The sequence below is a fragment of the Vicugna pacos genome, chromosome 2 (assembly GCF_048564905.1).
Source record: "Vicugna pacos chromosome 2, VicPac4, whole genome shotgun sequence".
In the NCBI taxonomy this organism is placed as follows: domain Eukaryota; kingdom Metazoa; phylum Chordata; class Mammalia; order Artiodactyla; family Camelidae; genus Vicugna; species Vicugna pacos.
In genome coordinates this window covers 45,704,146-45,719,094 of record NC_132988.1, presented here as the reverse complement: position 1 = coordinate 45,719,094, position 14,949 = coordinate 45,704,146, and the positions used below count along the sequence as shown (strand labels likewise).

At 41.0% G+C, this 14,949-nt stretch overlaps 1 protein-coding gene across 4 annotated transcripts in view; it reads left to right on the top strand.

The window, feature by feature from the left end:
* Positions 1-1,702: 1,702 nt before the first annotated feature.
* SGMS2 (sphingomyelin synthase 2) overlaps positions 1,703-14,949 on the top strand; it is an 82,469-nt gene continuing 69,222 nt past the window's right edge. For 3 of the 4 annotated variants that reach the window (XR_012059741.1, XM_015245913.3, XM_006212065.4), the window contains exon 1: positions 1,928-2,256. The gene's annotated coding sequence lies outside the window, so the exon portion shown is untranslated. Of the gene's footprint in view, positions 1,847-1,927; positions 2,257-14,949 lie in introns of those variants that run through there. The other variant, XM_031690623.2, reaches the window with a different exon arrangement.

The following is a 14,949-nucleotide window of genomic DNA, read 5'->3' as shown; positions in this document are numbered from 1 at the left end:
GATGTTTTTCAAACATGGAAATTAAGACGAATAATTTGCTTCTCATATTGGCAGTGACTAGAGTGGGAAAACTTCTTGGTTTTTTTTTACTGGAGAATATTTAAGCGGTTTAATAAAAAATCATCTAATCATTTCACAGTATTTAAACTGAGACATGATAGTAACTGCAAATTCAAACATTAAACAGCCTCCTATACAGCCGGTGATCTTCCTCCAACGGAGCTGCAGGATTTACATCAGGAACAAGGGAAACAGGATGGCAGGCCTTCTTTTGAGCTTTTTGACTTCATCCATGTCCATGGGCCCCAAAGACCACAATATCAGTTGTTAAGATCGGTAGAAAAATCTTATTTAAACATACCTCCATAATATCTCAACATCTGGGTCATAAAGTAGGGAGTAGGTGTGATATTTACTCAAACTTGCCTGTGGATAAACAGTTGAATCTCGTACTTACGTGTCACCAATGGACACGACCCCCTAGCCTCTGATTAGATCTGTTGTTGTCTATAAAAACTGTTGGTTTGAATTTCCATTTACTTTGACTGCATCCTAGCAAACCAATCCATTTGCTATTGCCTTCTGGGCAAAATGCCTGGGCTTTGTAAAATTGAAAACGAACTCCTATTGCAAACGTAAAACAAACCCAAGGAAAATAAATTTCGATTGTTGTGTTCTCTTTTGGGTTCTTACCTTTCTGTAGCTTGAAATTGAATGCTGTTAAACCTTTGGTTACTTTCAGGACCATTTTCATTTGGGGGAAAACTTCTGTAGTGACAACATCTTACAGTTTCCGGACTGTCCTGTTTTTATCGTTACCGACATGTTTAATTACCATAAACAGAGGATTGTTTACCTCCATGATTTCTGCGCTGGGCACCCAGAGATGACTCTGGATTATTTTTGTTGCTTATATGGATAAGCCAGTGCAAATTCTAGACATAATTACCCCGTCTTAAAGTAGAAATTAACATAAAATATATTTGTCAATTAATTTCAATAAAGATGTGGCCAAATTCCCTCCAATTCATTCTAGTTAGAATCTGAGGGTGCCATCATTTACTTTGAACACTGCCCAGCAGGTGTATGAATAGCAACACCAAGAAATATAGAGCCTTGACCATTTTAAAGAGGGCAACACCCTTTCTAAAAAAACATAAGTGCTGAGCTCATCAAAGAAACCACACACGGCAGCCTTGTGTTCCAAAAGCTGCAGAAAAGCACAGTGTTCCGTTGAGCAATGAACTACTCTTTCACTGTTTATTTTGGTGACTGTTTTTTATCCTTAATGAGAAGCAAATCAATTAACAGGACAAATGACATGGTGGTTAGTCACCGAAGGGAAAGTATTATTAGCCTCATTAAGTTGGAGCACCCTTCCAGCTCACGCCTAGAGTTACCGTCGTGCGGATTCATGACTAACCCGGCCAGGCAACCCTGTGAGGTTTGGGAACTCACCTCTTTGACCTAGGCCGGGGCAATAACCTGTGAATAACTGTCCCAAGCCCACTCACACCTACGTCAGGAAGCAGTTCCCGAATAAGGCGAGGTGCGGGGGTGGGGGATCCCTTCCGGGCCCCACCCTTGAAAGTTGCAGGGAGTGGCACCCAAAGAACTTTCCCAGATTGATCTCTGTCACCACTCGGGAGGTCCGCTCCAGCCTTTCCGCCCTGAGCCAATCGGCCCTGCCTGCCAAGCCCCTCCTTCCCTGCACCTTTAACGGCTGCGAGAGGGAAGCGTTGGCTGGGGTTTTCTTCTTAAGAAGTCGCACCGGTTTTTCGAGCTCCGCTCTGCGCCTGGAGAGCCACAGCAGCGGGAGCGGCCGCCGCCGCCACCGGGCCGGCGGGTGAGTCACTGTTTGGAAATGGAGTGGGCGGGCAAGGGTGTGAGAGAATGAATGATGTCAGGAGCGCGCAGGGCGGCGGGCGGGGAGAGCGGGCCGCGGGGCCGCGGTAAACACCGAGCGCCGCGCCGCGGGCTGAGCGGGGCGGGGAGACCCCGCCCTCGGCGCGCTCGGAGCCGTCCTCGGCCGCCCGAGCCCGGCCGGTGCTGCAGCCTCGGGGGCGGCAGCCGCGGGAGCGATCGGGGCAGCTGCTTCCCTGGCGGGGCCGAGGCGCGAGAAGACGAGACCCCCAGCAAACTTTCCAGCGGCTTCGGCCGTGGTGGCTGCGGCAGCGGGCTCCGTCCCCTGGCAGATCCCGGGCCCGGGAGCTCGTGCCTTCAGCTGGGAAGGTCTGGAGCCCCAGCTGAGAGCTGGTAAGGAGTGCCCGAGGGGCTGGGGAGGAGGATGGGCTGGAAAGCGGCGCTGCGGGCGCAGCGCGGGGAGGGGAAGGTGGACCGCGTACGCAGACGTGGCTCCAATTCGGCCCCCAAGCGCCCGGCCTCGGGGCATCCTTCCTTGGTTTTGCCTGATTGAGGATGGATTTGTGGTTTCGTGTCCTTGCTCCGAGCAGTCATCTCATTCATTTGCAACCATTTCGGGTAACTCGGTCCTGGCGTTGAAAGGACACAGATGGAACCGTAGATTGTCCAGAGCCACTCTGGAGGAGGTCAGGGCTGAAGTTCAGGAGGTGGAGGAGGGACTGTCTTTTAGCTTTTTTGAGAGGCACTTACTGATGATGTGTGAACAGTAATAGCCCACTTCTGGGCTGCCTACACTGAAACCTTTCAGCGTTTGGCATGCCAGAGCTACTCCACTTAAGGAGAGGGAGGCTTGGTTTTTCAGCGCAAATAGGTAGCAGTGGACCTGTCTACCTTTCTGAGATTTGGATAATCGTTAATAGCCCGCGATTACATCTTGAAACAACTCAAATGTTTTGTTTGTCTCCTGTAATTTTTTTTAATACCAGCCTTTGCCATTCTTCTGTTTCATCTTGCTTACTCTAATATGAACTTAAAATCGTTTCGACACGCATGTTAAATTTTTGAAGAGGTTCAATTGTTTAGTGTCTCTAGGTGGGCGTGGATTTTGAATTTAAACTTAACTTTTCAAACTCTTGATTTCATTCCTAGTTTCATCTATGAACGGTGGGTTCTCAGTCACTCTAAACACTGTGAACCAGTAAAATGGGACTATAACTACTTCAGCGGATAATAATGAGGATTAAAGTGCAAAAGACCTATCATAATGTCTGGCACAAAGCAGACCTAAACAAATTGTAACTGTATACATACACAAATTGTAAATTGTAATATATATACATATGTATTATATATACATATATGTAAACACTGTGTTCCAGCTGACTTAGGTAATCACCAATTAATTTACACAAAATTTCTTACTTATAAACCTGGTGGGCTGAGGTTTAGTATATGAAATCCTTTTGACAAGTTCCTCAGAGTGAGAAGTGATGTCTTGGTAATTAAACACTTCTGTATGGATACCTGAACGATTATTGTTGCCCACACCATATACCGGAAACTGCCATTCACTGCTTGAACAGAGAGCAGTGGCTAAAAGTGACAAACCTGGAATTTGGAGGAAGATTGGATGTGTGAACTCTCTAACTTTACCCTTAACTTTTTTTTTTTCCTTTTTAAAAAATAAGCAGTACAAAATTATAGCTCTTTCCTTGGTTTGCTTCTGGTCTTATTTCACAACAGTCTTCTGGTTGAAGTGTTTTTTTGAGTTAATATTTAATTTGGTTTCTGTACTTTCATTTTTAAGTAAGGCTGGTTGACTTAGGAACCTGGAGGGAAACACTTGGACACCCGTGGGGTGCTGCTTCCTGTCCTCAATTTCTGTTTTCTCAGAATCTTATACAAGCTCCTAGGGAATATTTGGAAGGATAGGGAGCATTTGCTCAGGGTTATTGAAAACATTTCTTCTTATAGCTGCAACAACTTTTAGGGTCAAAGGTCACAAGGAATGTATGTTTTTCCCAAAGTGTGATGCAGAGAGATCTTGGCTATCAGAATCCAGAAGACCTGAGGCTATCTGGGTGGTAACTTACTAGCTGTGTTACTTTGAGCAATTTAAACTCTCTGGAATTCTTGTGGGACTTTAAATATACACAGGGAAAAAACAGAAATAATCTTATATCTATTAAAATAGACAACTTAATACAAATGAGAACTTTTCCTTTTTAAAGAAGTGGTACTTTGAAGTGAGATGTTGTTTGTTTTCTTTTTTTAAGGAGTAATTACCAAGAATTCTAGACAGTTTCAGACTAGAGTAGCCTATTTACCTTTATCTAATTCTCTTATGGGGGACTTGAAGCCTCTATCCTGAACTACTATTATCAGATATTTATTCAATTCAGTTGTTTAGTGAGCAGCTACTGTATTCCAGTCACTAAGCTAGGTATTAGCAATACTAAGAGGAAGGAGGCACCGTATCTGCACTTGAGGCTTACAGTCCAGTAAAAAGAGCCTCTAGGTTTTGATTATGCAGAGGAAGAAGGGTCAAAAGAAGATGGCTGGGGAGCTGGGAGGAAACTAGACGTGTTTAGGCTATGATAGACTGCCTCCCACTGATAATTCGAGATCTTCTGGCTTTCTAATGGATATTGAACTGGGGCTCATAAATTCTTATGAGGCTGAACAATGCTAGTATGCCTTGCTTTATGCAGTAAAAATATTATAGACAAATTTAGCCCTTAAATTAAATAATTTTAAATGTACCAGAGCAAGCTCGTTTAAAAGAAATCTGAAGGGTAAAATCAGTTCAACCACGATTTATTTACTGAGTGAAGCGCTATTGTAGATTTTTAAGAGAATAGTCACTGTGCAAATAGTGTTCCAATTTATTTATTTTTCCTCCTGTTATGAGTAGTATGTTGCTTATAGAAGTATAAAAGTACAGGGTAAACAAATCTGCAACCACCCAGATCCTCAAACTCTTTCTCACCGCTGGGAACACACAACACCAAGAGCTAACATGTATTGTGCTTACTGTGGGCCAGGCAATGTGCCAGTTCCTTTGTACACAAGACTTTCCTGTTCTCCCTACTCCAGTCCTGTGAGGTAGGTAGGTACTGTTATGGAGGATAAAACTGCTTTAGAGAAATTAAGTAACTTTCCTAAAGTTACACAACTAGAAAGTTATTCTCCACAAAACTGGGTTCATTCTCTGCATACTACCTTCTAACTTACTTTTTTTCACCCACATATGGACATCTCTATATCATTAAAATATACTTGTATAGCAGCTTTTATAATTTTCTGTTGTATGGCTGTATCCTGACTTAACCAAGCCCCTGTTGTTGGATATTTAGTTTCCAGTTTTCACTATTTTAAGCAACTCCGCAGTTAAGTATCCTTCTAGCCCTGTGTGCACATTCATGATTATTTTAGTCATTTTGCATTTTAAAAAGTGAATTTAATTTTTAATTTAGCTGCCTTTTTTTTGTTTGTTTGTTTTTACCAAATTCAGAATTAGAAAACTTTCTCCTTTCTCTTTAAAATTGGTTTTAATTTCTGTGTTCCTTTAGTGTTTCTCGTAAGATCTGAGCAATAGGATCAACATTCTCTGTGGAGCTGCACAATAGGTCAGTAGCTCATTACGCAAGGGATTTATCTGATGAAAGCGGAACACAGAGGCTTTCTTAAAGAACTGTTTGTGTCTTTATTATTATTAGCCATAAGGCTAAACTTTTGTGAGGAAATACTGTAGAAGGGAGCAGTGCTAATTTTGCCAGACAGAAAAGAAATTCTGCTTCTACAGTTTGCCTCCTTAGTACCCAGAAAGATAGACAGGTTACATTTTGTAGATAATCACGTTTAGCAGATTTATCGCTAGGTTTAGAATGAGCTCCATCACTTTTAAATAGGTCACCTTTTAAAAAATCTTACACCTTTGTTGTTGATCTCTTGGAAAGTGTATCATTCATTGCTAAGATATTTTGGGGTTGATTTAATAAAAGTACAAGATATTTCCATTAGCTACCTTTCATTATAGATATAAAGCATTTCTTCATTTAAACATTTCTCAAATTTTACTATAATATCTTACCCTCTTTGCTACTCTAAGTCAAAATTTTAATTTTACTTGGGGCTTAAATTTACATTTCCATTGCTAGCTACTTTATCCTTACAGTTTTGGTAAAAGATACTGGAATATGAGTGGTCAATCCAGCCTCTTCAGACAGAAATCCAGATCAGTTCAATTTATTTATTCCTAACAATGACTTGTAATTCAAAGCAGAATGTAAAGAAACAGCTAATATAATTAAAGTATAAATAGGATAACCATTTATTTGCTAATTGGTTTTCCACACTGCCAAACCCTAATTTGACTATTTGCTTAAAATTTAAAATTCTATCTTACAATTTTGTGTCTTTAGTTTGATAGCGTCAATTAAAACTTTCAAACCAAACTTGGGTACATTCTTACTTTTTTTTTTTTAAGCATTAACTGGATTGAGCATTTTATATTTACATCTTTTCTCTCAACATAGTAGTATTTAAAAAGAGTAAGTAAAGCCACATATTAAAATTATTAAAGGGTAGAGGGAGGAGATGAAAGATAACAATGTTGAAGCCAAAGTGTCAGAAAAGACAGCCAGCTACTAAAAGTCAAATAGGAAAAAAGCTCTGGAAGAGCCCTTCAGGTGAGTGTCACTTCTCTGCCTGGCAGAGCCTGTGCTGAGGTTCACCTAGAGCGATACCGTCTGACTGTGGAAGGAGAAGTGCCCAAACGAATGTCAGGGCCAGCCTCAGGCAAAATTGAGAAGGAACTGAAATACCTACCTCAGGGCATCGTTAACTCTAAGTTTACCTGGCAGGACTTGCCTTCACCAGGAAAAGTGCTCAATGAGTATCTGTATAAAGGCCCATTCCTATCCAACTGAAACTGGACCTGGAGGCATCATATTTATGGAAAATTGAGAGAGGAGAATTTATTTGCCTCTGGAATTTAATCACCTCTTTTCAATTAAGATGATTAGAAATGCAAAATATAAGATAAGAATTAAACTTAAAAAAAATCTATTCATCAGTGGACACAGGTTGTTTCCATGTCTTGGCTGGCTATTGTGAATAATGCTACCATGAACATGGGGATGCAGGTACCTTTTTGAGATAGTGATTTCATTTCCTCTGGATAGATATCCAGAAGTGGAATTGCTAGATAATATGATAGTTCTGTTGTTTTCTAAAAAAATTTTTTGAGGAACCTCCATAGTGTCCTCCACAGTGACTATATCAATTTACATTCTTACCAACAGCGCACAGGGGTCCCTCTCTCCACATCCTTGGCAACATTTGTTATGGCTCGTCTTTTTTTGGGGGGGACAGGTAATTAGGTTTATTTATTTGTTTGTTTATTAACAGAGGTACTGGGGATTGAACCCAGGACCTTGGACATGCTAAACCTTCTGCCACTGAACTCTATCCTCGCCTCTCTTGTCTTTTTGATAGCAGACATCTTATCAGGTGTGAGATGATAGCTCATTGTGGGTTTTGATTTGCATTTCCCTGCTGATTAATGATGCTGAGCAACTTTTCATGTACCTATTGGCCATTTGTATGCCTTCTCTGGGGGAAAAATGTCTATTCAGGTCTGTATTTAATTAAATTAATTAATTAATTAATTTTAGGAGGAGGTAATTCGGTTTATTTATTTAACAGTGGTACTGGGGATTGAACCCAGGACCTCCTGCATGCTAAGCGTGCAGTCTACCACTGAGCTATATCCTCCCCTCAAGAATTAAACTTTTGAAAAGCTTTTCCACAAATGGCAGTGACTGAAGGGGGCAATAGCCCTGGAGGTGGGAAAAACAACTGTAGAAAGAAAGATGCACATGTGCCAAAGGCAGGTTCTGTGTGCTTTGGCGAATTGTACCGAATCCCACGGCCTGCTGAGAACTGGCTCCTGCTGTTGAAACTGTGGTCACATGTGATCCTGGAAGGTCTGGCCTGGGAGAGGTGAAAACACACACTGGGGCCTCTCTGACCTGCTCTGCTGATGAGAGTCATCCTGGGAAGTCACCTCATAACACACCTCCCACTGAGATGGGTTAAGGAGACGTTTCCTTACTTCGGAGAACTTTAAATAGGTAGTCTGATCTGACACTTAGAGAGGTTTGAAAGAGTGAGTTTTCATTTAGGGGTAGGGAAGAGGCTTACAGAAAGCATGAGTGGTTGGGATCACGGATCACTTACCTGGCTGGGGTGCCGTGGAGGGATACCTTTAGATAGCAGCCCGCCTCCAGCTTGAAGTAGAGGCCTCTCGGGAAAAGGTTGGCAGCAGTAGCTGAAAATGAAGCTAAGCTTTGAAACAGAGAGAGGCCAAACAGGTTGGTTCCCCAAGCTTCTCCACACACAGAAGCTGGAGATAGTGCTGTAAAATGGTGATGGTTAGATAACAGTAGATACTGAGATAAGCTCTAGAGAAGATTAAGTCAAATGCTCTCTTCATCTCCAGACAGGCCTGCAAAGTAGAAATTGTGTTATCTCCACTGTGGAGTTAGGGGAACAATTTAGAAAGGTTAATGTACTCAAGGCTGCAGAGCTGGTAGGAAGTGGAGCAGGGGTTTGAAGCCAGGGCCAGCTGATTCTAGTAATGCCCACACACTGCCTAGTATCCCCCAAGGCTTTCTCAATCTCTCCACTAGCTTTGGAGGTGTGGCAGGTTTGGGGGGATATATATTTTGATATGGGACTGCGTGTCTGCTAACCCATCTCCTGGAATGTTTCTGTGGTCTGTGCTGCCAGAGAGGTGAGAGATGAAGGCAACTCGCACTCAGGTCGCAATACCACCGCTCACCACTAGGTGACCTTGAGCAACTTTGTCAGATGAAACTCCATTTCCTGGCTGTAAAATGGGAATAAAATAGTATTTACTTCCTAAGACTACTATAAATTATATGACTTTATGTGTATGAACCAACGAGGATAATACATGGTTCCTAGTTAATTTTGGGGGAAATCAGCTATCATTTTTTGCATGTAAGCTGGACCTCTAACTTTTAAAACAAAAGATTCATTCTTACTATCTCAAACACCAAATTGTTTCTTATTAATTCTTATGAAAGGAGTGTATTTCTCTTGTAATGGAATAGCCATTTGTACATCTTTCCTGTATCAGTAAGGTCTGGGGCCCATTCTTCACCCCGCCCTCCTCCTTTCCTTCAGGGTTAAGATAAAATTATTGAAATTGACTGCCCACTGCCATTGAGTTCAACAACTTTTGTAAGCAGTATATAACATCAGCTGTGAATGCTGAAAAGCTTTCAAAGCTGCAGTCACAATATGCCAGCCCGCTCAGCAGATGCTGGTGGTGTTAGTGGGGCACAACCGCTGCTGTCCCTCACAGAGCTCAGCCTTCTGAGGAGTATTGTACCATGAACACCACTGTCCCAGAAAATGCCGGGGCCATTAAGAATCACAGACCCTACTGTCCTCCCCGGGCAGTATGCTGTGTGTCTTTCTTTAGGAGGCCCTGAGATGGTTTATTTAATACAACTGCTACTGTTTCTGTGATTTGCATTTGATCTGTAAGTTATTTAACCATCCAGTTATTACTACCCCAGTAGTTTCTACCAAACTTTAGTAGCAACAAAGGGCATTGTTTTTGTTAATTTTTTTTGTGTGTATGTATGATATGTATGATATATGTTTTTGTTAAGTTTTTGTGTGTATATATATGTATGATAATCATATCCTCTGTGATGGATTAGTTAGTGTTGAGAAGTACACTCCCTGGGTATATAGTTTGATTGGCAAGTTGTAAGCAGCAAGCAGGAATATTTAAAATTTTATTTACCAAATAAAGTGCTCACTATGTGCCAGGGTTTGTTTTGAGCACTTAGAACTCTTACTCCTTTGTCCTTCTTTAAACACTCTGAGGCAGATATTATTATCCCCATTTTGAGAATCCTTATGTGAGACACAGAGAGGTTAAGTCACTTGCCTAAGGTCACAGAGCTAGCATGAGGCAGAATTAGGTTTTGAAAGCGGACAATTTGGCCGCAGAGTTTAACCATCGCACTGTTGATCTAGCATATATCTCACAGTTTGGGCCTCGTTTGTGTCCTTGCACATGCAGTTTTAGCAGAGGGAGCATCACACCTATCCAAACATAGTATCAACTCCGTATGATTTACCATGTGGAGGTCTACAGCTAGGTCATATTTCAGTGTTGGCATCAAAAGATATTTAATTTTCAATATGGTGTCAAACATTTCTCTCCAAAAGCTTCTGAGTGCTCAGTCAGGCCTGGTGTGTTGAGTCCGGGAAAGAAGTACGTTCATTCTCCCATCCCCCTGATTGGCACATGCAGCTGTAATCTGTTCCTGCTGCTCTAACGCTACTTATTTTTTAAGTTGTAGGGCTTTCACCTATTGTAAATTAAAATATTTAAAAATCCTCATTGGAGGAGAACAGCTTGTATATGGTGAGGTTTCTTTGACCATTTTCTAATTACTCTCGGAGACGGTAGTAGGCAGAATAGTGGCGCCCCAAAGATGTTCTCGTCCTAATCCCCAGACACTATCAGTCAGTTACATTACATGCCAAGGGGGAGTTAAGATTGCTAATCAGCTGATTTAAGATATGGAGACTATCCTGGATTAGCTGGGTGCACCCATTGTAATCACAAGGGTCCTTATAAGTGGAAAAGCGAAGCAGAAGAATCAGAATCAGAGAGTTGTCACTATTAGAAAAACTCAAACAGCCATTGCTGGCTTTGAAGAAAAGGGGGCTACAAGCAAAGCAGGGCTTGGCATCTCTAGAGGCTGGAAAAGGCTGGGAAATAGATTTTCCCCTGAGCCTCCAGAAGGGACCACAGCCCTGCTGACATTTTGGTGTTAACCCACTGAGACCCATTTTGGACTTCTGATTTCTAGAACTGTAAGAAAAGGGATTTGTGTTTTAAGCCACTAAATTTACAGTAACTTACACAGCAGCAACAGGAAACTAATACAGAGTTACTAGAACAGTCTGTGTTTTGGTTTGTTCCTCGTGCCAGCCGTGCAGAAGAGCTGCTTAATCTCATGATTTATTGTTTGGACACTTCAAGTATTGCAAGTATTTACGTTTTGGTGGCTGTTTTATTTTGCATGTAAACCGAACCACTTTGGGGCAGAGGAAGTTGACTTTTTGTAATTCTATACATTTTTATACCTAGCAAATATCTTAAATGACAGTGTCAAGATTTTAGGGAAAAAAGTCTTGTTGATTTCAGAGCAAGTCGAGCCATTCAGGCCTTGTATCAGAGTTGCCTAAAAGAAATGTGGCTCTGCACCCCATGTGGCCATCCTTATAACCTTGCATTTTTGTTAGGTAAGGCGATGGTCCACACATGATGGTAGTGATGGTTGCGGTGATAATTGCTTGAGTTTTAACTGCAGATTCCCTGTATTTTTTTAATTAAAAAATATTTTATTGGGGTATAGTTGATTTACAATATTACATGAGTTTCAGGTGTACAACATAGTGATTCACTATTTTTAGGTTAAACCCCATTTATAGTTATAAAGTATTGGCTATATTCCCTGTGTTGTGCAACATATCCTTGTAGCTTATATATTTTATACATAATAGTTTGTACCTCTTAGTCCCCTATCTTCTCTTGCCTTTCCCCCTTCTCTCTCCCCACTGGTAACCACTAGTTTGTTCTGTGAGTCCGTTTCTTTTTTGTTATATTCACTAGTTTGTTTTATTTTTTAGATTCCACATGTAAGTGATAATGTACAGTATTTGTCATTCTCTGTTGGACTTACTTCACTAAGCATAGTACCCCCAGGTCCATCCACGTTGCTGCCAATGGCAAAAGTTCATTCCTTTTTATGGCTGAGTAATATTCTGTTGTATATGTATATACCACATCTTCTTTATCCGTTTGTCTGTGATGGACACTTAGGTTGCTTCCATATTTTGACAGTTGTAAATGTTGCTGCTGTCAACATTGGGGTGCATGTATTTTTTCAAATCAGTGTTTTTGTTTTCTTTGGATATATACCCAGGAGTGGAATTACTGGGTCATAGTGGTAGTTCTATTTTTAGTTTTTTGTCCTCCATAGTGGCCATACCAATTTACATTCCCACCAACAGTGATCAAGTGTTCCCTTTTCTCCACATCCATGCCAGCATTTGTTATTTGTGGTCTTTTTGATGATAGTCATTCTGACAGGTGTGAGGTCAGATTCCCTTTACATTTTAAAAGTCTATCACTTGCTCTGCTTACCTGGCAAAATTATGAATTCTTTGAGAGCAAAAGCACTCCTATACAAGGGCTTTTAAAATTGTAATTAATTAAACAAATAAAAGGTGAATCATTCATTGGATCATCTGTAGTCAGCACCCAGAGGATTATAGACCCCAAAGTAGATAATATCTTGGAATTATGGAAATTAAAAATAGCAAGAATCATCAAAGCCTTTTTTTTTTTATAAAGAATCCTCCAATAACAATCTCACACTGTGATTTGGAGACAGCTTATATCATTTAAGGGTCTCCCTTTGTGTAATGTAGAAATAGCACCAATGTACTAAGTAAAATCTGGGGAATTTTCCTGTTTCAAGAAGTGAAATAGGGGATAATAGAGGATTTCTGGTAATTTGAAATAAATATGGGTGGACCATTAGCTGGATAGTGTAAATATATGTTTCTAAGGGGAAGAGGCTGTCTTGTGTAGAAATATAAAAAAATTGAAAACTCTTAAAACTATGGGGACAGGATATTTTCATATTTGCAATATATACCTTTAAAATATACCTTTTTAGATTTAGAGTCACTTTATTAAGAACTTATTTTTAGAGTGTATTTAATCCAACATATTAAAATGTTATGTTTAATATTGTCAATTATAATTAATATGCAACATAGATGGACCTAGAGATCATCGTTGTAAGTGAAGTAAGCCAGAAAGAGAAAGAAAAATAACATATGATATCAGTCGTGTGTGGAATCTAAAAAAAAGAGAAAAAGAGGACACTAATGAACTCATCTACAAAACAAACAGACTTGCAGACATAGTCAACAATCTTATGGCTACTTGGGGAAAGAGAATGGAAAGAGATAAATTTGAGAGTTTGGGATTTGCATATGTTAGCCACTATATATAAAAATAGATTAAAAAACCCCCCACAAATTTCTTCTGTGTAACACAGGGAACTAACTATATTCAATATCTTGTAATAAGCTTTAATGAAAAATAATATGAAAACATATATACGTATGTATATGCATGACTGGGAAAAAAATTCATAACATTTTAACTTTTTCCTAAATCTTCGAAATCTGGTGTGTATTCTGCACTTACAGCACATCTCAGCTTGGACTAGCCACACTTCAAGTGTTCAGTAGCCACGTGTGGCTGGTGGTTGGTTGCCTTACCAGGCATTCAGCTCTGACCAGCCTTATCCTTAAGGAACAACATCCTGCACGAATCTGAGGTCATTCTCAGAACTATCCCTTAGCAATTACCATCAGTGACTTTGGTGTATTGTGTTTTAAAAACTGAATTATATCCTGGAGTCAGAGAAAACTGGTTCTGGTGCCTTTTGCTAGAACTAGCGGGCAGGCTGAAGGGTACAGTGAAACATCTCTCTAAGGTTATCTGTCAAGTACGCTTGTGAATTTTGATGGCAGGAGGTGTGCCTGTGCCTATAAATGAAATATTTAAGATTCATGCATATAGGAACGATGGCTGCTCATGTGCCTTTGAGAGTTATGATACAATAGAATACGGGCATCATCTGCCCTGGCCTCAGCCCCCGTGCCTCACCGCGCTTCTCTCATCTGTCACCTCACTGCTCACCTGTTTATCCACTGCTGTCTTCACCCTAGCCCTGCCCTGTTTATATGCATGATGTTGCTTACTAATTTGTGCTCTTGTTGAGTTGCTTATTGTGACAATTTAGGAAGCCAGGCCACTATAAAACCTAGATCAGTAATCATTGCTTGATATCAAATCTCAGTCTGCCAGGAATAGTTAAGATTATAATGTAGAAAGACACAGGCACAGTATGAGAGGGAGAAAAGAGAGGGGGAGAAGGGAGGGAGGGAGGACGGAAGGACGGAAGGAAGTGCAATTCTGTGTGGGGAGATACTTAAATGTGGAGGAAGGAAATAATGGTGGAGGGTTTTGTAGCAAAAAATTCCCCCAGATACTGGACAAGGCACTGTTCTCACCAAGTTCTCAAGATAGGTTGCTTTGGATTTCATAAATGCATTGACTTTATCAGATACCTGTGCTACACAGGTGGCTGAGACTAGCTCCAAGCCCTCCTCAGTTCCTTCTGAAATTGATTAATGCATTCACACAATTTTTGAGCACTTGCTGTGTGCTAGACTTTGTTCTTGATTCTAAGAATTCAGTGAGCAATACTCAAGCTTTCTACCCTAATGGAAATTGTTTGAGTTGATGTGTTGAGAGAGAAAAAGGTGCTGAAAAGTGAGATTGAGCAGATGACAAGCAAGTAAAACTAATAAATAAATAAGATCAGTTCAGACTTGGATCAGCTCTTTAAAGGAAATGTGTTGAGAGCGAATGGGGAAGCCTCTCTAGCACAGTCAGGAAAGATTTGTCAGAAGAGGTAAAGCTTGCGTTGGGATGTGCAGGGTGAGAAGGAGCCAGTAGAGGAAACAGGGAAAGTGCTTGGTTACACAAGGCAAGGAAGGGAGGGAAGCCAGTCTGGCTGCAGTGTCTGAGCAGGAGAGAGAGGGGTGAGGGATAATGTGGTGGGGCAGGCAGAACCCAGTTGGGAGAGTCGGGGGTGCTTGCAAACTTTGTGGGGAATATAAATCTTATTCCATATGCAATGAGAAGGCGTTGTGAAGTGATCTAAGAGGGAGCGGGACATGATCTGATTTACATGTGTAACAGAGCTCTCTGCTGGGCAGAGTGGAGTGGAAGGGGAGAAGCAGTTAGGCAGCATTGTGCAGGAGGAGTGATACTGGCTGGAGCAGGGTGGTGGTGTTGGAAATGGAGAACAGTGGATGGATTTGAGAGGTTTGGAGATAGAATGGACAGGACTTAATGGATAGATTTGGATAGGAGAC